This window comes from Papio anubis, chromosome 15 (assembly GCF_008728515.1).
Source record: "Papio anubis isolate 15944 chromosome 15, Panubis1.0, whole genome shotgun sequence".
NCBI lineage: Eukaryota > Metazoa > Chordata > Mammalia > Primates > Cercopithecidae > Papio > Papio anubis.
Genome location: NC_044990.1, coordinates 24,597,787 through 24,622,113, shown reverse-complemented (window position 1 = coordinate 24,622,113; position 24,327 = coordinate 24,597,787). Strand labels below are relative to the sequence as shown.

The following is a 24,327-nucleotide window of genomic DNA, read 5'->3' as shown; positions in this document are numbered from 1 at the left end:
AACTCTTCACTTGCCTTTTTTCCTTGTCTGTGTCTTCGACTATAGTGGACATTCTACAACAGCAGGGACCGTACCCATCTTAATTCGTCTTCATTCCCTACCCATCATATGTTGGGATGCCGGTGAGCTATAGAGTGAAACAAAGGTGTTTTTCTCTTTGTACAAATCCTGTGAGTGCATGGAGAGGAAGTAGGGAGAGGTGAAGATGCTAGCATTAAGATGCTAGAAAAGCATGGGATAATTGATGGAGCAAGGTATCTAAGGAAGTAGAAGATTAAGAGTGAGATAGTAATGAAACACTGGCCTTGGGAAGAAAGAAGAATGCTGCTTCCATTAAGACTGAAAGAGGAGGAAGATGTGGATATTGTGAGAGTAGAGGGGAAGCTCATACCAGACCACTTGGATCATCTCAGTCAAGAAGGGGCAGCAGAAGAATCTTGGGCCAGGACAAAGCATAGGAGGGTGGAGTGGAAAGTTGAGGCAAGAGGAGAGAGTTTAGAATAAATGCCCAACTTTTTGGGGTCTGTGATCTCTTTACTAATACAATGGACCCTTCTCCCAGAAAAAAGTACATACACACAAAATTATGCATTTAGTTTTAGGGGTCTATGGACTCCAAGTTGAGAATGCCTGTTCTCAAGACTTAATAAAATTGAATAAAAGTATTTATGGGAAGTAATGTGAAGTCAAGCATCTTGACTTTTTAGATTTCCAAGTTTCTGTTTCTGTGACTTTCCTCAGCAATATTCAGAGGCCCAAGTGTGTAGCAGGTGATCTGGTATCTGGGACTGAGGCCAGAGGCTTCAGGGCAGGAGAGGGTGGGATGAAGTCTGAGAGGGTGGTAGGGCTTAGAGGAAGGCAAAACCCAGGCCAGGGACTGGCAGTGGAGGCTCATAGAGGGTGGGGTGAGAGAGGTCCGCTCCAGCTGCAGGCCATAAGGAGGCGCACTGTCTGTAGAGAACATAACGTAAGAAAACCAAAAGTCAGTCTTCTGTTTACTATTATGCTGTACAAGCAATTTAAAACACCAACAGCAGTAAAATACTATTCTCTGAAAAAGTCTTGGTCTAGGACCTAAACAATTGCCTGAAACTGGGTACACTTACACCACTGAGAGGCAGATAAAGAGATTAAGATTGAGGGAGTAGGGCAGGGCTTGCAATGGTGCCGGCCAGGATGTGGCTGAGGGGGTGTGGGTGGCTGCCATGGATGCTAGGGTAGAAGACGACTGTATTAACTGGGTGTCTGTAAGCAGCACCCAAGTCAGTGCCTTTCATCTTCTACAACCTAGACATTGCCTGGAATCCTAAATCCTTTTCTTCACTTAACAAACGTCACCTCTGCTCAAAGCTGCAACTGCTTTGATATCACACTGCCTTTTTCACCCCTCTATTATAGATGGCATTTATTTACTTACATGTTTTTTCCCCACTAGACTATACTCCTTGAGAACAGCAATTGTGTCTTATTTATTTCTGAATCGCCAATTCAGACAGGCATGTAAACACTTGTTGAACCAATGCACAAATATATTTTGCTCTTCTTTGTAGATTCCTCTGGCCTCAGATGACCAGGCACCACTAGATACAGCATACTGCACTTTCCTTCTCCAAGGTAAAGGAATAAATATATGTCCCCCTTCATGAAGTGTCACCCTTGGGCCCTTATGCCATCCTGAAACCACCAGGATGTGGAACCAGATCAGGGAGGTCCACAGTTACAACCCCTTGTATCTGTAAGATGATCAGGACATTATCTACAGAGTCCTGCTGCAGGGCCCCGAATGAGGACAGCATTTTGCTGCTTTGTAGTGTGAGCAATGGTGTAACAGCAACGCATGGATGTTCCTCTGGTGTCCTGAAAGAATTTAGGTGCTTCTTGAAAGCTCTCTGCAACTTATTAATTGGGAGTGATTATGCAATGGAGAAAAAAGAGTCCCTCAGCCCCTGACTCTTCCCTAGGAAATCACAAGAGGGCTGATAGCTCTCGGTGAGGTGAACCGTTTCTAGAATCCCCACCGTCTCGTCCTGTTCTTCCACCCACCCAGTTCCTCAAGATAGCCCCTGTGGGCTTCTGATGAGGTCACCACACCACTGGCTAATGAAGTAGATAAACCAGAACAGTTTGGTTTAACATTTAAGGTCAGAAACAGGAACTTTCTAGAGGAGAAATCAAAAAAGCAAAAGAAGTATAAGGGCAGCCCTCCAACCAGTCAGAACACCGTGACCACCTGAGAGGCCCGGGGCCCAGCAAACACAGACGCGTGTCGACTCTGGAGGAGGTACCTTCAGCGCAGCATCTGACCTGGGAGCACAGCCACACACCCTCATTCCTAAACAGCAGATTGACTACTGGAACCGCACACAGTCTCCAGGCAATGTGGAGACATGTCTAATATTTAGTCAACATAACCCAGGGTGCCACAGTCTTCACAACCGTCGTGAGCACTTGAGGATGCTCCGTTTGAAGATAGGAATTTGCCCTCAAGCATCTGGGGTTTGGGTACAGAATAGCGCTTCCCCCGCCACCACCTGCTAATTTTATAAAATGTACATTCAAAAAAAATCCTGCCTGTAAGAAGGAATTAAGCCACCCATTTAAATATAACAGCTGCCTGTGCAATCTACTGCTGCTCTTTATAGGAAATGCTTAAATAATTGAGATACTTAATTGGGTTAAAGAGAGCCCGAGCACATAGATGTTCTATAAATAAAAGAACGAGTAAATAATCTAGTAACCTTCCTTTTCACGTCCTTCACTTAAAGCGATCATTCTGTTTTGTTTGCACCAATGAGATCACTGCTAGAGGACTCCAGAAAGGTTTGATTGCAGGTGGGGTGGGGCTTTCCCAAGGAAATCCCTTTTCATTTGTTTCAGGTGTTTTGCCACCTTTTTCTCTGGCTCTTTCACTAAAAATGAATAATTTGTTGATCTTTGCTGTAAGTAGGTAGGCACCTGGGCTTTGCTTTTGCAACTGGAGTCAAAGAAGTCAAGTTGTCAGTCTGACCTTGCCTTACTATCTAGAATCAGAAAGGTTTAAGTAGCCCAGGGACTACTTAAAGACAGCTGGAGGAGAAAGGGAGAAAGAAAAATGCTTATAAAGAGGTGGGTAAAAGAACGGGACCTTGTCTGAAAAAAAAAAAAAAAAAAAAGAGGAAGTGGTAGGAGGTGTCTGAATTTCAGTGTGACCTGTTCTGTCAGGTGATTTTTGGTGGGGCGGGACATGAAAAAAAAAGTTAAAATGTCCTTATAAAGACAAAATCTTTTTCTTTCCTGGCTGATGATTTGTCATTCTAGTCACTTCCTGCCTTGTGACCACACACCCGGCCTTGACAAAGCTGTTCTGCAGATCAGAAAGAAGGGGTTCCTGGTCATACACCAGTACTACCAAGGACAGCTTTTTTCCTACAAGGTAAATTTTCTTCATGTGTTTTTGTTTGTTTTAAGTGCTTGTGATGTCCTTCGGCACTGTTCCTGTGGATTGTGGGTTTTGCCCTCGGGGGACTAGACATCTGAACATGTCACCTGAGAACTCTGTGATTCCTGCCTCTAACTGGCCAGGACATCTGCTGCCACCTCGTGTGGCCATCCAAGATGGAGCACCTCTTCTCTCCGGGCTGAGTTCTTCTCAACTTATCTGCAGTTATCACCCCTGCCCAAAATGAAGGTTTCTTTTTCCTTTTAAAACCAAACCATGTTCCGGTTTATGTCTATTGCTCTATTTCAGGAAGGTTATTTACTGTGATTTTATCTTCTTTAAAATGTTTTCAGGAAAAGCGTACATTGATAATTTAGATTGTACTGCTTATTGGCCTAATGGAGGTAGTTTAATGTTAGTTCCTGCAGTTCTGTTTTTCTTAAAAACTTCTTTTACAGTACTTTAGTGGATATATTAATATCTTGAGTCATATGTTACTGAATGTGATACTGGCTATTTGAGTGATTTTTGGCGCCAAGGGTTTTTAATGGGTGTGCTGTATAACCACATGGAATTAGAGGTTTTCTCTTTTCCATTTGTTCTCTAAAAATAAAAGCAATTTGTGTAATGCTTAATTGTAGTGTTTCTGTAGGATTATCTGAATTGTTATGCTTATGACCATACCAATGAATATTCACTCAAATTCTGGGAGAAAGGCTTTTTATCTGCAATAGAAATTTTTATACAGTTGATATGGGATATTTATTGCAGAAACTTTGCCCAAACATAGACACTTCGAATTTTGTAGTATAAGCTTTTACTTAATTACCGCTATCATATAACACTAAGAACCGTTGACAAATGATAACCATAAAAGCCATTCAGACTGGAAATGGAAACATTAATCAGGATATTTATCAAAACCGAACTTTAACATAGCAACTTGTTTTCTAAAATTACTATGTCAGGACTGTCAGTAAACAAATAAAGGTGGCTTATCCACACACATCTTGATTTTGAATTTACATACATTTGTCATATGTTTCTATTTGGTTTCCATTAAGAATAATTGTTTAAAGAATGTCTGTGTAGACAAATTTGAATGGAATTAATCATTTACCTATAAATGTGAATTTCTGGAAACTGCAAAATGTGACCACCAATGTTACGTTGCACATCTCACCGGAATAGTTTCAAATAAGCAAAAATGTGAAATTGAGAGAAGAGGGACTTGAACCCCAGAAAAGAACAGACTAAAAATATGCTGTGTCTTATTTTAAGTAAAACTATTAGTGAGAGTAAAATAAATTAGAATGCGAAGGACTGTCAGTATTTTTCTTATATTTAAGAAGGAATGAAAAGGACTACAAGAAAGTTAATTCAAAATGAAAAGGTCTCCTGTTTAAAATTAAGTTTACATTGCTAAGGCATCAATCCCATACGTTACGAAGATATTCCTCTTCATTCTAGCTCACCCCCAGGAACATGAGGAGAAAAATCTTCTAGGTCTTGCCCTTTGAACAAGCACTGCTGTGGTGGGATGGAGCTGTGCCTAGGAGGACATTTCCTTAACAATCCCAGAGACTTTCTTTGTAGCATTTAAATTTTAGACTCTTTTGTAAATTATGCCTTGAAACAATCGGTAATTTGGGAAACAATTTCGGTGCTTTAACTTCATTTATAATTCTATCTCTGAACCCTTTGGGGAAGAAAAGACCAACAAGTAGTCTCCTTTGAATGTAACCATTTAACTTGGAGAGGACGGGAAATTAATAATAGCACTCAATAATTATAAGTACGTAGTGTAAGCAGCTATTCTTTATGCATCACCTCGTTTAATCCTCTCAACTACCTTTAGAGATAAGGAATGGGCTAGATGGTTGAAGGAACTGGCCGTAGGTCACTGGGCAGTTAAGGTGGGGGGCAGTAGATGGTCAGGATTTCAGGCTCCTACTGACTGTGTCTGTTACAGATCCTCCCTTCCAGGCCAGCATATTTTTCTCAGAGGTAGGTGTTTGTAGACTTTTCTTGTTGAATCTGGCTAACAAGATCTTGGCACTCACAGTTTTAAGAGAGAGAGGATGAAAGAGAGAGAGCAAGAGAAAGAGAGAAAAGAGAGAGAGAGAAGAAAAACTTTGTAATAAATTTACAAACATTTTTATTTTTATAAATAAGAGATATCATTGCAGGTTTTATATAGTAATGGGATGAAGAACTATTTTTAAATTAATGCATCATTTTACTAAAGAATTGTGTGCCCTTACAAACTTGCCTCAACCCACTTCCCCAATCTTATTTCTTGTCACTTCCTTCTGTTCAACCTCCCACTACCCCATCCCCTCCCCCACCACTGCTAACCCACATTTTGGTGCACCAGACCACAAGCCACCAGAAAGTTCCATTCTCTTTCACCCTTTTTCACTCCAACTGTTTCTTTAATTGCATTCTTCTTTATTTTTAAAACTTCTGATCATTTTTCAAGGCTGACTTCAAGAAACATACCTTTTGGAGGCCTTCCCATCTTCTCCCTGCCCCCACTAAATGTTTCTTGGGTGTGCATTTGCTTAATGCTCTGATCTTAGAGTAAGTATAGCATTAATCGTATTGTCTTAGTTTCAAGTCCTTACTTGCTGACAGACCTGAGCCCCTTCTCTATCTTTTCTGGCACATGGTAGATACTAATGGTATTTACTGAATTGAAAACTTGTCACAAGTATTTTTTCTCAGCTTCTTACATATGCATGAAAGACTTTGATTGCACTTATTAACTTAATATTTACTGAGTTTCCATTTATTGCTATGAATGAAGATACAACAATAACTTAATATTTTGCATTCTAGCATGCTTCAGCTTTGCCAAAGCCCTAGTCTCATTTTAGCTTCAAAGTATCATATAGACATTGACCTCAAGAAGTTTAAAAAATGTACAATGACTAGCAAACAGGCAAAGTTATAATCTCATTATTTTAGTATAAATACATTGGTTGGGCCAAAACTTAGCCACCCTTGCCAAAACTATATGCCCAAATATGCCTCTTTGATGACAAAGAACACAAGACAAGTTGTTAACTTTTACTTAGTCACTTTGGATTATTCTCAGAAAATTCTCAAGTCAACTTCTCCTTGTTACCTAAAGAGTACAGGCCCTTCTGTGTATACAGGAGAGATGACAAGCAAATTTTAAAATCAGGTTAGGTAAAATAAAATTAAGATATCTGCTTATGAGGTTATATTTATGAAGAGTCAAACACTTATAAAGTAAGACTATAAAGGCTTGGATTTTATGACTAATGGTAGATTTTATAGCAGAGTGACATTATTTCAGTTAATCTAATTTTCTTCCTAGTGTTTTTTTGTCTGCTAGTTTCCCAACTTACGGATATCACATGAAATGATACTATTTCATCTGTATATTGAACATTGCAGAAATAAAAATTAGAATTAGAACCCATCAAAATAGAAAACTAATCAGTGTCCGCAGATATGAAGAGTTTCAAGTGTTCCTATTTTGCCAGATGGGAACGCACTTCTTAAAAACGTGTGATGTTCCACAGTGTCTTCATTTTGAGGCTCTCGGAAGTCACCTCCTGATTGGATGTTGGTTTCCTAGGGATATCTCCCTACAGCTGCTGTGGCCATGGTGATCCCCACATGGCATCTCCTTGTTGCTTTCCTCAGTTCCCTTCTGATCCAACTTCCTGCCTTATACTATTGACTGTTCCTGTTGTTTTGGTTTGTCAGTTTCTTTTTTTTTTTTTTTTTTTTTTTTTGAGACAGAGTCTCGCTCTGTCACCCAGGCTGGAGTGCAGTGGCCAGATCTCAGCTCACTGCAAGCTCCGCCTCCCGGGTTCCCGCTATTCTCCTGCCTCAGCCTCCCAAGTAGCTGGGACCACAGGCGCCGCCACCTCGCCCGGCTAATTTTTTGTGTTTTTAGTAGAGACGGGGTTTCGCCGTGTTAGCCAGGATGGTCTCGATCTCCTGACCTTGTGATCCGCCCGTCTCGGCCTCCCAAAGTGCTGGGATTACAGGCTTGAGCCACCGCGCCCGGCCTGGTTTGTCAGTTTCAATGCTTACATCAGTCTGCCCAGAAATTTCATAACTGCTCCATCTTGTAAGACATTGGTGTGGGGGGAGTGGGAGAAGTTTCAATTAATCATCCTAATAATAACAGCTAATACTTACATTGAACCAGGTGCTTTTCTAAGTGCTTTAACCCTATGAAAGCATTTAGTTGTCATACAGACCTGTGAGGTAGTTTCTGGTGTCCTCTTCATATTTGAAGGCAAGTTCATTCATTCACGAGTTTTATTTATTATCTACTATTGGATCAATTTTGTCTTAACTGTTGAATTTCAAGGCAACTTCCTGAGATAAATAGGGAGCAAACCATGGTGCTTATTTGTACCTAAGCCCTCAAGTTGAGCCCAAATAATCATAATCCCCCCCAAATAAATACATCTATATGATAAGTGCTTTTATTAAACAGACTCTTCTGTGTCATCACAGCAGCAGCAGCAGCAGCAGCAGTATCAGTAGTCAGCGCCTCTGTACACTTGACTGAGTAGCAGTTGGTTGTTAACAATTATAGGCCTCTGCATGGGTCACAAAACATGATCTCCACCCTCAAAAACTTTAAAAGGTTCTTAGTCTTTTTGTTTGTTTGTTTTGAGACAGAGTCTCGCTCTGTCGCCCAGGCTGGAGTGCAGTGGCGCAATCTTGGCTCACTGAAACCTCCCCCTCCTGGGTTCAAGCGATTCTCCCGCCTGAGCCTCCCAAGTACCTGGGACTAGAGGCGCCTGCCACCATGCCTGGCTAATTTTTTGTAGTTTTAGTAGAGACAGGTTTCACCGTGTTAGCCAGGATGGTCTCGATCTCCTGACCTCGTGATCTGCCTGCCTCGGCCTCCCAAAGTGCTGGGATTACAGGCGTGAGCCACCATGCCTGGCCTTTAAAGTTTAGAATAATTTTAGCCGAGTGACATTCACATTTTCTAGTCTGTTGTGACTCATAGACATGAACAGATTAAACATTCTAGTTTTTATACCCAAGCATACATATCTATGATTGTATAGTAATGGCCAAATATAGGTGTCCTAAAAACTGAGAAAGATTGAAACATTGTTTTAAATGTTAGTGTAAGAAGAGAGGTAAAAGTGATCTACTTACTGGGTTTAAGTAAGTTTTGCTCAACTTTAGAGCCACGGCTGTGTCAGCCCCACTTACAAGTACAAGGAGCCTGTTTCTCAAAGATGGTCAGTTGTTCTTTCTGGCGGAAGGAAAAGCTATGTTAAATTGGGGAACTAGCAAACCCACAATTCTGTGGTTGCAGCATTGATTCTTGTTTCAGCATCGGTTGCATGGACAGAAGGGAGGGTCTCCCTCTCTCTCTCTTTCTCTCTCACACACACACACAGACACACAGAAACACACACACACACTCACTCAGACTCCTTCTTGACTGGATAAGCTAAAGTGGAAAAGAGATTATGTTCTCTATAGCAGAAAAGCCGACACCAAATTCAGCAGGCAGATTAATTATGCATGTGAATTGCAATCTCCTGGATAATTTGCTTTCCTTCTTTTTCTGGTTGCACTTTCTAGAGGGAAGTGAATTAATGGAACAATTACCTTGTATTTAAATAATACCCTGCATTTTGTTTCCTCAGTCTAGTAGTAGTCACTAAAATTTATCCAAGCTGTGTATCCAAATGTATGAAGTAAAAGGATACACAAACGTTATTTGTATAAAATTTGCATGTTTTCCCTATTCAGCATTCCTTAGGCAAAGTTTAAAATTAGAAGTAATCTTCATTAACCTCAGGTGCAACTTTTTTTTTCCATAAAAACCTTTTTATAATAATTCATGAGACTATAATAGATGTGAGTGGATTCAATATAGCTTCCATCCTGAAAATGTTTTTTAAGTTTTTATTTATTTTTAAATTGACATATAATAATTGTATATATTTATGGGGTAGCTAGTAATGTTTCAATACATACAATGTCTAGTGATGACATCAGGGTAATGAGGATATCCATCATCTCAAACATTTTTTACTTCTTGTGCTGGAAACATTCAATAGCCTCTCTTCTAGCTATTTTTTTTTTTTTTTTTGAGACGGAGTCTCGCTCTGTTGCCCAGGCTGGAGAGCAGTGGCGCGATCTCAGCTCACTGCAAGCTCCGCCTCCGGGGTTCACGCCATTCTCCTGCCTCAGCCTCCCGAGTAGCTGGGACTACAGGCGCCCGCCACCGAGCCCGTCTAGGTTTTTTTTTTGTATTTTTTAGTAGAGACGGGGTTTCACCATGTCAGTCAGGAGAGACGGGGTTTCACCGTGTTAGTCAGGATGGTCTCGATCTTCTGACCTCGTGATCCTCCCAAAGTGCTGGGATTACAGGCTTGAGCCACCGCGCCCGGCCTCTTCTAGCTATTTTAAAACTATGTACTGTTAACTGTAGTCATCCTATGGTGCTGTAGAACATGAGAGCTTATTCCTCCTGTCTAGCTGTAATTTTGTATCTAAACAAATCTCTCCTGTCCTCCACCTTCCCCCTACCCTTCCCAGCCTCTAGTAAGCTCAGGTGTAACATTGAAAAAGTAGATCCTTTGTACCTCCTTGACATCATTGGCTCATATCACCCTCACCAGAAAGGCCAGCTTTAACAAAGAGTGGGATACAAATTCTTTACAGAGAAAACTAGGTAATACGTGCAAAGTGGGAGTAAGGAAAAAAGAGAAGATCATGCATGCAGTTTTGCGCTGTTGAGCACCCTTTCCTCATCTTAAAAATGCGAACTGAACTTCCCCCACTGTTTCTAATGCTTAATAAACAGTGTTAAGGTTTCTGCTTTGGAAAGATGGAATATGGTAGGCACCTTGGAGAACTTTTTGGATTTTTTCCTTTTCTTGTTGTCATTCATGTTGGGACTGTTCCTCAAAATATCATGAATTCTGTTTCTTTTCTGTGACCACTGAGAATGACGGTTGTGACACTTCATCCACCTGGTGATGTTCACACAGTTTTTCTCCTCCCTCCGTACCCACCCTACTGGTCACTGCACGCAGTTCTTCCTCCAGAATCGTATCTCCAGCACCAGTTCTTTAAAGCTGAGTGTCTGCAGCTCCCAGGCACAAAAGAGGCAAATGTGGTATAAAGAAATGGGAGCAAAGGTAGAGACAGATTTGGATTTATATTCTGGCCTCTTAGGAAATGTGGAGCCTGAGCAGGTCTCTGGAGCCTCTGAAGTTCAGTTTCATCCTCTATAAAATCAGGCAAGTGCTACCTACTCGCTAGGTGTGATGTGGGTTATTTTCCCCTTCCGTTTTCCCATGTTGTTGCCTATGTAGACACGGAGCATATCTACTCCACCCAGCATCACCACTGACTTCCTGAGCCCCTAATATTTACTAGGCATCATGCCAAGCGCTTGAAAGATAATTACTCTTTTATTTTCATAAATAGCTAGGTAAAGTTGTTATTATTTATATCCTTATTCCGGATGACCAAGCTGAGGTTCAGGGAGGGTTAAGTGACTTGTCTGGGGTCACAGAACCAGTAACTGCCAGAGTCAAGATTCACACCTTTCCTGTCTCTCATTTTTTTAGCAGTTTCTTAAAGGAATGATCCATGTCTATTTAAACTGTTTTGTATCTTCTAACATGATCCACTAGTTGCTTCCTGATAATATGTCTTTACACCTTTTTGTGATTCCGTGATTATTGAATGATTATTTCTAACTCCACATTTTCTTTTTCTTTCTTTCTTTTTTTTCTGAAGACGGAGTTTTCGCTCTTGTTGCCCAGGCACAATCTTAGCTCACTGCAACCTCCGCCTACTGGGTTTAAGAGATTCTCCTGCCTCAGCCTCCCGAGTAGCTGGGATTACAGGCATACACCACCACACTTAGCTAATTTTTTTTTTGTATTTTTAGTAGAGACAGGGTTTCACCATGTTGGCCAGGCTGGTCTTGAACTCCTGAACTCAGGGATCCCCCCACTTCCCTCCCAAAATGCTGGGATTACAGGCATGAGCCACTGCACCCGTCCTGTAATTCCACATTTTCTATCAAGAAGACAACCCAAGTCTCCTTTTGTTAGGTCTGCTGGTATACCAAACATATTTGAGAAATAAATATAAATGCTTGAGGATTTTATGGTGGCAAGTCTTTAAAATAATAGCTATGAAGATATTAGATTAGGCTATTTGGCCACTTAAAATTTTGATAAAAGACATGTTACACATATTCCATTGTATGTTGGTATTGGTAAATATTTACCAACTAAACTGTAGCTTTCAAAACAAAAGAAGATAGAGAGCCCATCAAATTAATACAAATTTCCTGCCTCAATTCATCTGTAACTCCTCCTTTTGTTTTTTTCCTGCAAATAAGCTTGTCATTAGAGATTCCAAAATAACAGCTCCAAGGAGCCTATTGAGAATGAGGTCACATTATTAAAAATAAATAGAAGTTTCTGTTATCGTTGCTTGTATACAAATGTCTGCTGTACATTGTCTCACTGTTTTTCAGCTCAAACTACAATGGTGAAAATGCCTGGAGAATTAGAGAGTGGAGAAGCAGGTAGAGAGTAGTGCAGGGTAACGGAATCAGTTCTGAGCATTGGTGCATCTGACAGGGAGGAGATGGTGCTCAGTGGTCCTCATTACAGATGCCCAGAGATCTCTTTTCTTTTCATGGCTCATGTGTATGCAGTTGGGCTTTTCTTAAGATTGCTGTACATTTTCCCACTCTGGCCACACTTCCTCAACTGTAAGAAGGTACTTTCCACTGCCAGCATCTCAGGCAAGGCAAAGCCCAGAGCCCCTTCGCCACTCAGGATGAGCTAATACCAATGCTGTCTGGCTTTGGGTTGGTATCATCTGCCAGTTCCGCAGTACCTGACTGCAAGGACTCTGAATAAGAAATGTGGTACCAAAGCCAAAATAAGCCAGACTGAGAACATTAAAACATAGAGCATGGGTGTGAGATCTAGATTTACGTCCACACAAAAACACATAACATACACACAACTAAGCGTTGCTTTTAAGTTGTGACTTGACAATATTTCCTATAATTTATACTAGAAATTGGGGTTTGTTCTCCAAGATAATTTTGCAAAAGTTCTAGTTCTTGTACATTTTCTTTTAACTTCCTCTGTTCCTTCCCTCTTCCTTCTTTTTTCCCTTCCCCTCTTACTCTCTTCCTCCCTTCAGTCACCAGGCACTGTTGTATATATTTTCAACAGTCTGTCTCACTAATCCTAATGCTGCCCTATGAAGTGAATGGTGTGGTTGCATTATTAGCACTCCTTCTTTAAAGATGAAGAAACTGAGGCTCAGAAAATTTAAATAACACATTCAAAGACACACAGCAAAAAAAATAGTTGAGTCAGAAAATTCAGCATTTCACCATACCATGTCACTGCCTAGTTGGTTCATTTTTAAAACAATATATAATGATCCTAATTTCATAAAGGAAGCGAGGAGCATTAGCTTTTGTGTAGAATGCCTTTACATGGATGTATCCCTGTATCCTAGATCCACACATCTAAGAAGTAAAGCACATTTCACAGACCATGCATCTCAAGCGTTTTTTAAATGAAACTTTAGGTTATTAAAATGCCAACTGACTTGTGTTTTTTCCACCCATTGGTTAGACCAAGCTAAGACTCCGGAGGTTCCACTTACTTCTCTTTTTGGACCAGTCAGTGACTCACTTTGAGACTTTGGGGAGTGATTTCACCCTCCATGGCCCCTATTTTCCCATTCTAACATGTTCAGTTCCCTCCTGTCTTTGCAGTATTTTCTAAATGGGAGACAGTGACTTAAGGAGAAAGCTATGCACACACAAACAAACCAAAATGGTTTCCGGGCAGAATTATTCTGTTGTTTGCATTCACATTACCTGTGGTGGGCGGAGTATAGCCTGCATCACCGAGGTTTTGCCTCTAGAAACAAGAGCTAGTGAGAAGGAGCAGCACGTTGATACCACCTCACCAGCCTCTCATCCTGGAGGTCTCCTCCTGCATCCCTGGCTTTAGCCATATCCAACCTGCCACAGTTTCCTCTGTGTGTTTTTGCTTTGCACTTTGTAGAGCCATTTTCTTCCTTTTCTTCTCTTTCTTTCTTTCTTTCTTTCTTTCTTTCTTTCTTTCTTTCTTTCTTTTCTTTCTCTCTTTCTGTCTCTCTCTCTCTCTCTCTCTTTCCCTCCCTCCGTCCCTTCCCTTCCTTCCTTCCTTTCTTTTCTTTTTTTGGTAACGGCCCTCCCTCCCTGCCTTCCTTCCTTCCTTTCTTTTTCTTTTTTTTTGTAATGGAGTCTCGCTCTGTGGCCCAGACTGGAGCGCAATGGCGCGATCTCGGCTCACTGCAACCTCTGCCTCCTGGGCTCAAGCAATTTTCCTTCCTCAGCCTCCTGAGTAGCTGGGATTACAGGCATCCGTCACCACACCTGACTAATTTTTGTATTTTTAGTAGAGACGGGTTTTTACCATGTTGACCAGGCTGGTCTTGAACTCCTGACCTCAGGTGATCCACCCATCTCAGCCTCCCAAAGTGCAGGGATGACAGGCGTGAACCACCATGCCCGACCCTGCAGCGCTATTTTCTCTGCCTGGAATGCCCTTTTCTATTTTGTCTGTTTGGAAAACTACTGGGTCCCTAAGACTTAGCTCAGTGGGCATCATCACCTTCTCTGGAAAACCTTCTCTTCCCTTCCCAGGCAGAGTTCAATACAGTCGTTTCATGGTATCCACAGGGCGCTGGTTCCAGGAACCCCCTCAGTACTAAAATCCATACATACTCAAGTCCTGCAGTCAGCCCTGTGGTACCCGCATATACCAAAAGTCGGTCCTTGGTCTCCCTGAGTTTCGCATTCTGTGAATACTTGTATTTTCCATCCACATTTGGTTACAGATGCTGAACCTGAGGACAGTGAGATCTGACTGTATTGAAGAAAGCTGCGTATATTTAGACCCACACCATTCAAACCTGTGTTATTCATGGGCCCACTGTACTTCCTTCTCTGTGCTCCTGTAGCTCCATGCAAATAATATCTTTAAAATATTCATATTAGTGTAGTCTTGCATTTGCATGACTATTTCGTTTACTGGACTGTGTGCCCCTCAGGAGCAGGGATTCTCTGCTGTTCATCTTGGTGTCTCTAGTACCGAGGACAAGGTCTGTGCTTTATGAAATGTGAGTGGATGACTGAGGTGCGGAGGCCACTGGCAAAGAGGACACTTTTCTCCCCCAGTGGCAGGGGGGACACAGGCAGAAAAGATCAAGCCTGGTTGTGGTCTTGCTCTTCTTAATACTTCCTTTAAAGATGTTGAGAAACTGAAGAGAAGACACATTTAGAACTTCCCCAAAGAGCCTAGGTAGGGCCCCAGTCCTAAGTAAAATCTTGCAAAAATATGTGCTTCCCTAATTAACATGAGGTCAGAGCTTTGACCTTCAAGGGTTTCTTTTTGTGTAACCCCAAAAGATGACAGGAATCCCATAGCCAGAAATGACAGGAAAGGCAGGAGGCCACTCCAGTTTATAGCTGTGTGACCCTGGGCCGGTTATTTAAACCTCAGTTTCCTCATCTATAAAGTGGGAATCATAGTAATACCCTAGAGGATTGTGATGAAAATTAAATGTGAATGCGTATAAAACATTTGGCACTGAGTTAACCACTCATTAACGTTAATGGCTATTATTATTGACCAACTGGTCTTCTCATTTGTTCTTTAGCTATTTGCCCTTTCTCTGACTCCAAATAGGTAGACTTTCTATAGAGAGAACATGGAGTAATACTCTCAGATGAATGAAGAAAAAAATAGACTGACTTTTAAGCAATCTCCTACTCCTCTGTTGAAATCTAGGTCAAATGTCACTTCCTCTAGGGGGCCGCCTTTGGCTCTCCAGGGGAGAGCTATTTTTTCCCTCTTCCTGTGGACCTAAAACGTTCCCCTGTATTCTAGTTACTGTGTCTCTCTCTCCTGCTCAACAGGCCAGAGCCACATCTCTGTGTTCTCAGCATCTAACACAGGACCTGGCATATAGTAGGTGTTTGGCAGATGTCTACTGAAGGAAGAAATTTACAAATGTATGAATTTGTTTAGTGACAGACATTTAGAATTACTGGAGGATGAATTTCATAGTTCAGAGAGTGAGACTCAAATTACATGCAGGTAAATGCTAGCACCTATATTTCCAGCGTGCTCCTTGGTACACCACACATGTCCATCCCAGATGGGTTTGCCCCGCGTTCAGTCACTGCTCTGTCTCCACAGTTCCTTTCCCTCCCACCTCAGCAGCACTCAGCTTACAAGCAGGCCCTACAGAGTTGGATAGAGACCCACTGCCAAGCATTACCGGCAGCCAGTAGGGTTTACAGCAACAGCGCCAAGAAGCCCAGTCTCAGGATCTGTGATCTCAGACACAAACGCTTTTGCGTCTGGCAAGGTAGGGCTGGGGAGCAGGTACAGGTGCCACTTCACAGACTACCTCGGGCCAGCAGCTGCCTTTTAGACACCAAATTAACTCACCAAAGTTGTCTTTCCAGCAAAGTGGGTTAATGTGAATTTGAAGCATTTATTAGCCTTGTTTTAGGTGTCTGTACCTTTCAGTGGATGGGATTGTCTAAGTGTATACACAAGAATATTGCAGGTGATAGGGGACTTTTCAAGTCCTGTAGACCATTAGTTTATAGATTGTTTTGTTCAGGTATACAGCTCAGTTACTGAGTACCTCACATGTGCCAGACACTAATCTGCTAGGAGAGATGAGTGGCAACAGGGGCCACACTGCAGAGATCTGGACCAAAGCTCCAAGGAAGAAGGGCTCACTGATTCTCCCTAGCCTCCAGAACAGGATGCCTGAAACCGTGATGATTGTTGTGATAAGTCTGAGGTGTCATTTTAGTATTGATCTATGAATTTGGCTGTCTTGTCTTTTGAACATTTCCTCTCGTGGTGAGTTGTTTTAATTGAGTTTGCTCTTTGGTTGCTAAGGAAATTTGGAGGGCCTTAGTGCCAGGTCAAGAATCAATGTACAACAAGGTGTGGTGGTGCACGCCTGTGGTCCTAGCTACTCGGGAGGCTGAGGCAGGAGGATGGCTTGAGTCCAGGAGTTCTGGGCTGTAGTGTGCCATGTCAACTGGGTGTCAGCACTAAGTTTGGCATCAATATGGGAGCAGGGCACCACCAGGTTGTTTAAGGAGGAGTGGGTGCACTGGCTCATATCAGAAATGGAGCAGGTCAAAACTCCTGTGCTGATCAGTCGTGGGATCACACCTGTGAGAGCCACTGCACTCCTGCCTGGGCAACATCGTGAGATCTATCTCTTTAAGGACAAAAAAATAGAATAAATGTAGAGACAAATGCAGGGAGGGAAGAGTCATCGTGACCTGAAAGATGCCAGTGTACACAGTATTTGTATGTGATTTGGCACATGTTAATTGCAGCCTAAACTTGAACAGTAACTTTGCTATACCTAGATACATTCCCCTTCGTGTACAAGAAACATACATGACATTGTATTCGTAAGACATTTGAAATCTTTGGGGATTGTTCTTACTATATATGGAGAAGGTCTTAATTAAAGAGAAGAGTCCTATCTTAGGGTTTAAAACTTATTAAAGCGGAAAGGAGAGAAATAAGGAGGCCTGGACTCTGGTCCCAGCCACACCTCCATAAGCTCTGTGATGTTGGGCATGTCCTTTAACGTGGGTGTCATTTCATGCCTCTGTGACAGGGGAGTGGCCAGATAGATCATCTCTAAGATCCCTCCACCTCTACGTTCTATGACTGCTATTCTTATTACATTCATTCTGTAAGGAAGTTGGCGTAGACCCAGAAGATAGCAAAGAAAATATGAAAGATTTGGAGAATAAGCCCTAAAAAAGCAGGTTACAAGAATCTAAAGAGACCAAGGCATGTGATGGAATTTTTATGAATTGAACAGCTCCTGTTATTTCCTCTGAGAATAACCCAAGAAAGAGAGACCTTTGATTGTATCAGAAAAGATTTAGGTTACAAAAGTAGGGATATGAGACACCAGCGAGGTTGTAGGATTTCCTTATTTGGATATTTTTAACAAAATAGTAGATGGCTCTCTTTCTGGGACAGTTTGCGTACCGTCTTGCCTAGAAGCTAGGAGTGAACTGGATCAACGTGTCTTAAGCTGTGTGTGGTGACATCCCATAAAACAGGTCTCACGTGCTGCTCTGGGAACTTCCCTGTTCTGTGTGGGGCAGTCCAGCAGCTAGGGAGCTGAGCAGTGGGCGTCTGCCTGGGGCCAGTGAGGGGAATGCATCTAGACAGAGCTTTACGTGCTGCTGAGGTAAGAGCTGGAACACAGCCCCCCAGCCCCCAGGAGCCAGGCTGGGCTGGGAGCTACCTACTCCCTCACTTGCTCCATTTCCCAGGAGGTACCTCAGGGTCAAAGCTGCAGCTGCTGATGGCGCCAGCACCTATTTCTCAGCCCATTTGCAATACTTTCTAATCTAGCTCTAATTTGTATGTATACTTGTCAGCTACCGCATAGAATTTTGGAAGTTTTAACATAGAAGGGACTCTGCTTCTCAGTTTACGAATGAGAAAACTGAGTCCCATAGGGGCAAGATGGAGCCTGAAGTTACACAGACAGGAAACAGCCTAGGTCTCCTGACTGCCAAGCTTGGCACTTTCTTCCATTTCCTGCCAGTTATTTCCATTTTGATTTCTTTGGAGATGTTCAAGTATATTAATTATTTCAATATCTTAATTGCCTGGGCAGATTTCGCTATTTCATATTTTAATTTTTTTGATAAGCCTCTGTGCCAATTTCTTACACTTATCTAGTTTTGTTTTTCCTTCAGAGTCCTATGTTTAACCTTTTCGCTTGTTTGTTTTTGATCGTCAGAGCTCTTTTCATTGCATTAACCCTTTCACAGTAAATTAGCTGTAATCCATGTGCTGCATTTGAAACTTGACATTTGACTGTGGGCTTCATGAAGCTCCAGTCTTTGTATAACTCATGCCTGCAGCCCCTCTCCAACCCCCTAGCCAGGACAGTACTTCGCATATAGATACATATATGGAGTGGAAGAATGAATGGATGGCATTTGATATCAAGGTAATAGTGCAATCATGGTTAAACAGCTAGCCCATAATACTCAACTTATTGAAAAGATGCATTTGGGGTACTCTGAGCTTTCAGGAGGGGAAGGTCTGGATCTTAAAGTGCTTCTGTGGGCTAAAGGGTAGCTGTAGAATGTAAAGATGTTAGTATCAGGAGCATCACTGTCTATAGCTCAGGGAAGGAGAGAGATGCTAAGGCAGAGAAAGGCCTCCCGAAGCCCCAGCCTGGAGTATCCCCTTTTCCTGCAGGAGGCTTGTTCTTGTGTGACACTCTTAATGGGACTGGGCAACATGGTAGAAAACAGAGGTATCAGGAATGTACTAAGGGAGAGAAGGCAAGAATGAGAACTCCTTGGATGGTGACAGAGCCAGGCTCTGTGAGATGGGCTACGCAGCTTCAGAAGCCCCTCAATGTAGTGGTCAAACCAGAGGCACCCAGAGCAATATGAGGCTGATGAAGTTTGGAGTAATCTGGCTTGCTAGCTTCCCCAGACTGTTTATGTGGCCTGAGATAACAGTGTCAGAGGAGAGCCGCTGAGTCTGTGCTGTGAATAGCCTTCCCCCTACCTTCCACCCTATGACATTTACATCAGAGCCTGCAGAGAGAAGAATTCTGTACTCTGGAGCAGGCTTTGAGAGAATCCATGTATCCACAGGGAGAAAAAGGACAATCTGGAGGAGATTCTGACTTGACAAAAAGATTCACAAGAGTCCCTTTCACTGGCTATCTGTATTTAAGGCCATTTATAATTATTTGGTTTCTCAAAAACAAAGTCATTTTAAAATTATATTTTCTGAATGATCCTTTATGTAAAAGTCAGGCATACCTGTATCCATAGAGATATAATATCCCAAGAATATACAGTAAATTCCATATATTCTCAAAGTAAGATCTCCTATAGTGGTCTACTTTATAAAATGAAGGGAACTGGATGAAGTAAAAGCAATGTTTTTCCTTAAATAGATTAATCTTGATGGCTTTTAAAAAATGTATGGGTATTTTATTTTGCTTCAGAGTCCTACATATTTTATTTTTCGTTTCTTTAGTTGTCACAGTCTAATGCTAAAGCTTACAATATGAATGTTCTTCTAGATGATGTGTTGTTTTGGATTACTGATTGTTCTTGAGATGTTTGGAACTTGTATGATTTCTCCTCTGGAAATGTACTGAAATTATGGAGGCAGAGCTAGGAACTTGAGTCCTGAGTGTCCAGTTTTACTTTAACTACTGAATCAAGTTGCAGGAAAAGTGGGGCACATTCAAAAGAGTCCTTTGGCAAGGTGATACCGGGTCACCGATGCCTCCCTGATCCTGGCAGGTTATATGATTTGGCATCAGTATATTGAATCAAAATACCAACTAGCCCAGCACTACCATATTTCAGAAAGGATTCCAGCCCGTGAGCATCTCTCTCTAGACAGGTCACCGTTTCCAACCTTTCTGCTTCTTTTAATGATCAGTTATGAAACTCCTCAGAGAAAATTCCATCTACATTTTTACATTTACTTTAGAGGATGTTTTTTCTTCTGTAAATTCTGCAGCACTGTGTTCAAGAGAAAACCCCCACAAATTGTTTCTGTATTCAGACTTCAGAGAACTTAAGTGCAGGTACTTTTATGATAACTCATCCTCAGAAATTCCCTTCGCTACTGACTAGGGAAATACCAGCACCATTTAAACAGAAGCTCAAAACTCACTGACTTAAAGAAATGAGTGGCTTTTGCAGTTTGGGGTGGGGCTATTTTTTTTTCTTATGGTTTAAAAAATAATAATAGTTTTACAAAATGAACAACCAATGCTTTTTTTGTTTTGACCAATGTCTTGAGATTCTACAACTATGATTTAATAAATGTAAGTGCTCTCACACGCACAAACACACACAAAAAACTAGCAGCTCAGACATGACCTTGATGAATGGTTTGTCTTCTTATCATAGATTTTTGATTTGGGCAGTAATTCAGGAGGGGAGTTCCCAAATTGACCACGGATTTGCAAAAGACCTGAAAATGGTTTGTGGCAGAGCATATTTAGATGACGTAGTTATTAAAAAGGACCGCACTCAATGCAGGAGCACTTGGGTAGAGCTGAAGAAACCACTCACTTATGCCTCAGAAGATACATGCTTTCTTTAGCCCCTCCTTTTAAGCTGCAGATGCCTCAGCATGCCCATTACGGCAGCAATGGCCCTATAGTTTGCTGCCTATATGGTGCCAGTAATTTGCAAACTAAACCCATCACCAGTTAATCTTACTTACATTACTTATTAATCTTACTAATATTATCATAACCCATCTTTTCAAATATGCATGAATAAAAATGGGTGCATTTTTTTTTCAGGAAAACACATTCATGGACTATGTAAAGTACCCAATATTTGATTCCAACACCAGTGGTGTCTTTTGTTTTGTTTTGTTTTTTGTTTTTAAGATGGACTCTCGCTCCATCACCCAGGTTGGAGTGCTGTGGTGTAATCTCAGTTCACTTCCACCTCTGCTTCCTGGGTTCAAGTGATCCTCCCACCTCAGCCTCCCGAGTAGCTGGGATCACAGGCATGCACCACCACACCTGGATAATTTTTGTATTTTTGGTAGAGATGGGGTTTCACCGTGTTGCCCAGGTTGGTCTTGAACACTTGAGCTCAAAGCAATCCACGCACCTCAGCCTCCCAATATGCTGGGATCACAGGCATGAGCCACTGCACCTGGCTCAATGTCTTTCTTAAAAATGATCTGGTCTGCCTGTTTTTACATTAATTATGTCCTCTTCCTGCTGCTTTGCTTTGCGAAATTGCTGCCATTTGCGTATTCAGTTTAATTACTTAAAAGTCTCTGCTCAGTTATGGACCTTAGGGGCCCTTCTAATGGTAACTCCATCCTTTCCCTGCTCTGCTCATCAGCACCTGCATTTACAAGCTCTAGCTTGGCACTGCCTTGAGAATCTCTACATGGATAAAATATTTGTTCTCATTGGACCTTCAGTTTCCTTATTTATAAAATGAGGACATTGGAATAAATTATTTATGAGGTTCCTTCTGTCTCCAGAAGTTAGGTTGTGTTTCCAGGATATGCTGCTCATGCTGATGGTAAAAGGGACTCTCTCCAGATATCTATTCATGTTTCTGCCCAGCACCGACACACAGTATCACAGCAATGTCAGTTGCTGATTATCCCTTCCCCACTTTACCTTTTAAACGAAGTCAATCCACTTCTCTTTTGCATCTGCTGTTAAATCACTGAAGGGTTTTGGGTTTTTTAAATTTAAAGGTGTTCTCGCTGTTTGGCTTCTCAGAATTGATCCTCTCCACTCATAAATCTTGTAGAAAAATCCTGTTACAGATGCTCAAGGCTTTTCATCTTGACCTACCTGCTGTGGTTTAACAATAATATGATTTTAAAATAATGTGTACTTTCTATGTCTTTTAAATGAAGGCGCCATTGCAATTTTTATGGTAATAAAATTTCCCATTATACCGTGATCTTTGGATATTCTTTAGATTTTCTTCCTTTGCCCAACACTGTAATTGTTTTGCTTCTTCGTTGGCCCTACTTGTGACACTTAGAATGCAATCTTGTTCTCTGCTTCTACTTATGTTTATCACTAGCTACTGGTAGTGCTCTGAAATCTAACATTCTTGTGTCAAGGGGTAGGGCCAGGTTTAGAGTCAGAGATCTTGTTTGTCCTCCTTACCTTTGACATTGTTCCATGCTTTCAGGGTAACTAACTGGGTCAATATAGACGTGCTTACCTAAAATGAAGAACAGCGCCTGGCTTATAGTAGGCATTCATAAAATATTGGTTAAATGAATGAATTTATCTTATAATCCCATAAACATCCATGAACCAAGAGGTCTTAAGACATTTAAAAACATGAAGGGCTGGCCAGCCAGAGAGCTGGAGAGCCTTCTATTCATGCATATGTGGATATGGTAGAGGGTATAAATGAGACCCAAGCCAAATTAGTCACAAGGACTTAGCAAAGTGTATTAATACAAAGTTATATACTAATTCTTTAAAACAGAAGCCTTGATTTCTTAACACAGGAAAGCAAAAGCTTTCTACTAGAATGCCTGGACAAGCTCACTATATTGTAGTTTTAAAAATCTCCCATGGGGCTATCTATAGTCCATATACTTAATAACTCATTGCTGAGTGAATAAATGGATGGATGGGATGTGTGTCTAACAGGAACATGAAGGCAGAGAACCTGAGTAGACAGCCTGGGAGAGGAGAAAGGACTTGAGGATTAGAGTCTTGGCTGCTTCTCTACCCAGCTGTGTGATTTGAGATCTGTATCTTAACTTCTCTGAGCTTCTGTTTTCTGATCTATACAATGAGAATATACATACCTATGCCATCAGCCTACACTGAAGGACATTGTAAGAAACACAAAACCTATGTTTACCCCATCCCACAAATGGCCTCTTCTTAAAGCCTGTGTGAAGATTTTGCTGTCAGACATCAGATCTGCTGCCCTAAGAAAATTGGTTTGTCTCATAGATAGTGAATTGTATAACCGATGATACTTCCCTTTTTGCCTTAGCTTCTAGAGAACTTGGAGCTAGATTTTCAGCCTACTTGTAGCAAAACATGCAGGGTCTTAGGCATGTATTTTAAGTATTAGAGTTCCTCCCGACTATCATCCTATTTCAGTTACATTTTCTTTCTTATCGATGACATCATTTAGTTGGTTTAACTCTTAGGTTTGGATATATCTTTGTAACTTAGCTCAAATTATTTTTGGAAAAAGGCATTCTGAAAAAGTAGAGAAAGGAAGGAAGGAAGGTAGGAAAGAAGGAAGGAAGAAGGAAAGAAGAAAGAAAGAGAGGGAGGGAGAGAAAGAGAAGGCAAGAAAGCCAGATAGCCAGTGCCTGTCTCTTAGGATTACTGTGATGTGTAAGTGAGATTGTATTTTTAATACAATTAACCCCTCAACAGTTTCTGTCATCCTTTAAAAGATCCAATGTACCAATACTTTCTTAGATATGTAAGACAAATAATAATAAAATAAATTTTTATTGATATCAAAAATATATTTTTAATGAATACATTAAAATTTAAATGAACACATATATAATTCTATGATTTTCAAATCATGCTCCCTGGAGTTCCCACAGATGAAGGTGACAAGGAGATAAGATACCAGGGGCAGGGGGACATTTGGGTTTTTTCAACCAAAGACTCTCAGAGTTGTTATTTTTATTTGTTTGCTTACATGTAAGGTTTCTGTCAACAAAGGGTTGCTTGATGAAACAAAAGTTTGAAACCACTGATACATGTATGTGGCAGGATGGTAATTTGGTGGATAATGGATATGGATTTACAAAATTGATTGTAATGCATTTTTGGCCTACAGGTTTCGATGTTAAGACTGTTTTCTGTTTGGTGTGGTTGTTGGTTGCCAGCAAGAACAAATACAGCACTATAGAATAATATGAAAATATAAAAAAGAAATCTATTGAAAACATCCTGTCACAAATGTATTTTTTAAAATCGATAGCTTCCCTGAACCATCCAAAATATAACTATGCTTAGAAACACTCCAACCCCCACACTTCTACTCCACGTATCCCCTCTGTGCCAGTAAGTTCAGCGAGCTTCAGTGGGTCTCCGATTTTTTTTGTTTTTCTTTTTTTTGAGACGGAGTCTCGCTCTGTCGCCCAGGCTGGAGTGCAGTGGCCGGATCTCTGCTCACTGCAAGCTCCGCCTCCAGGGTCCACGCCATTCTCCTGCCTCAGCCTCCCGAGTAGCTGGGACTATAGGCGCCCACCACTATGCCCGGCTAATTTTTTGTATTTTTAGTAGAGACA

The 24,327-nt window shown here is 41.4% G+C and overlaps 1 protein-coding gene across 5 annotated transcripts in view; it reads left to right on the top strand.

Annotated features, from left to right (window-relative positions):
* The first annotated feature begins 1,555 nt into the window (after positions 1 to 1,555).
* The window catches only part of LCP1 (lymphocyte cytosolic protein 1), a 58,587-nt gene continuing 35,815 nt past the window's right edge, over positions 1,556 to 24,327 (top strand). The window contains exons 1-2 of one of the 5 annotated variants that reach the window (XM_021929423.2): positions 1,556 to 1,614; positions 3,298 to 3,412. The gene's annotated coding sequence lies outside the window, so the exon portion shown is untranslated. Of the gene's footprint in view, positions 1,615 to 3,069; positions 3,106 to 3,286; positions 3,413 to 3,449; positions 3,668 to 17,634; positions 17,741 to 24,327 lie in introns of those variants that run through there. The other 4 variants (XM_009191894.2, XM_031655717.1, XM_009191895.2 and 1 more) reach the window with 4 other exon arrangements.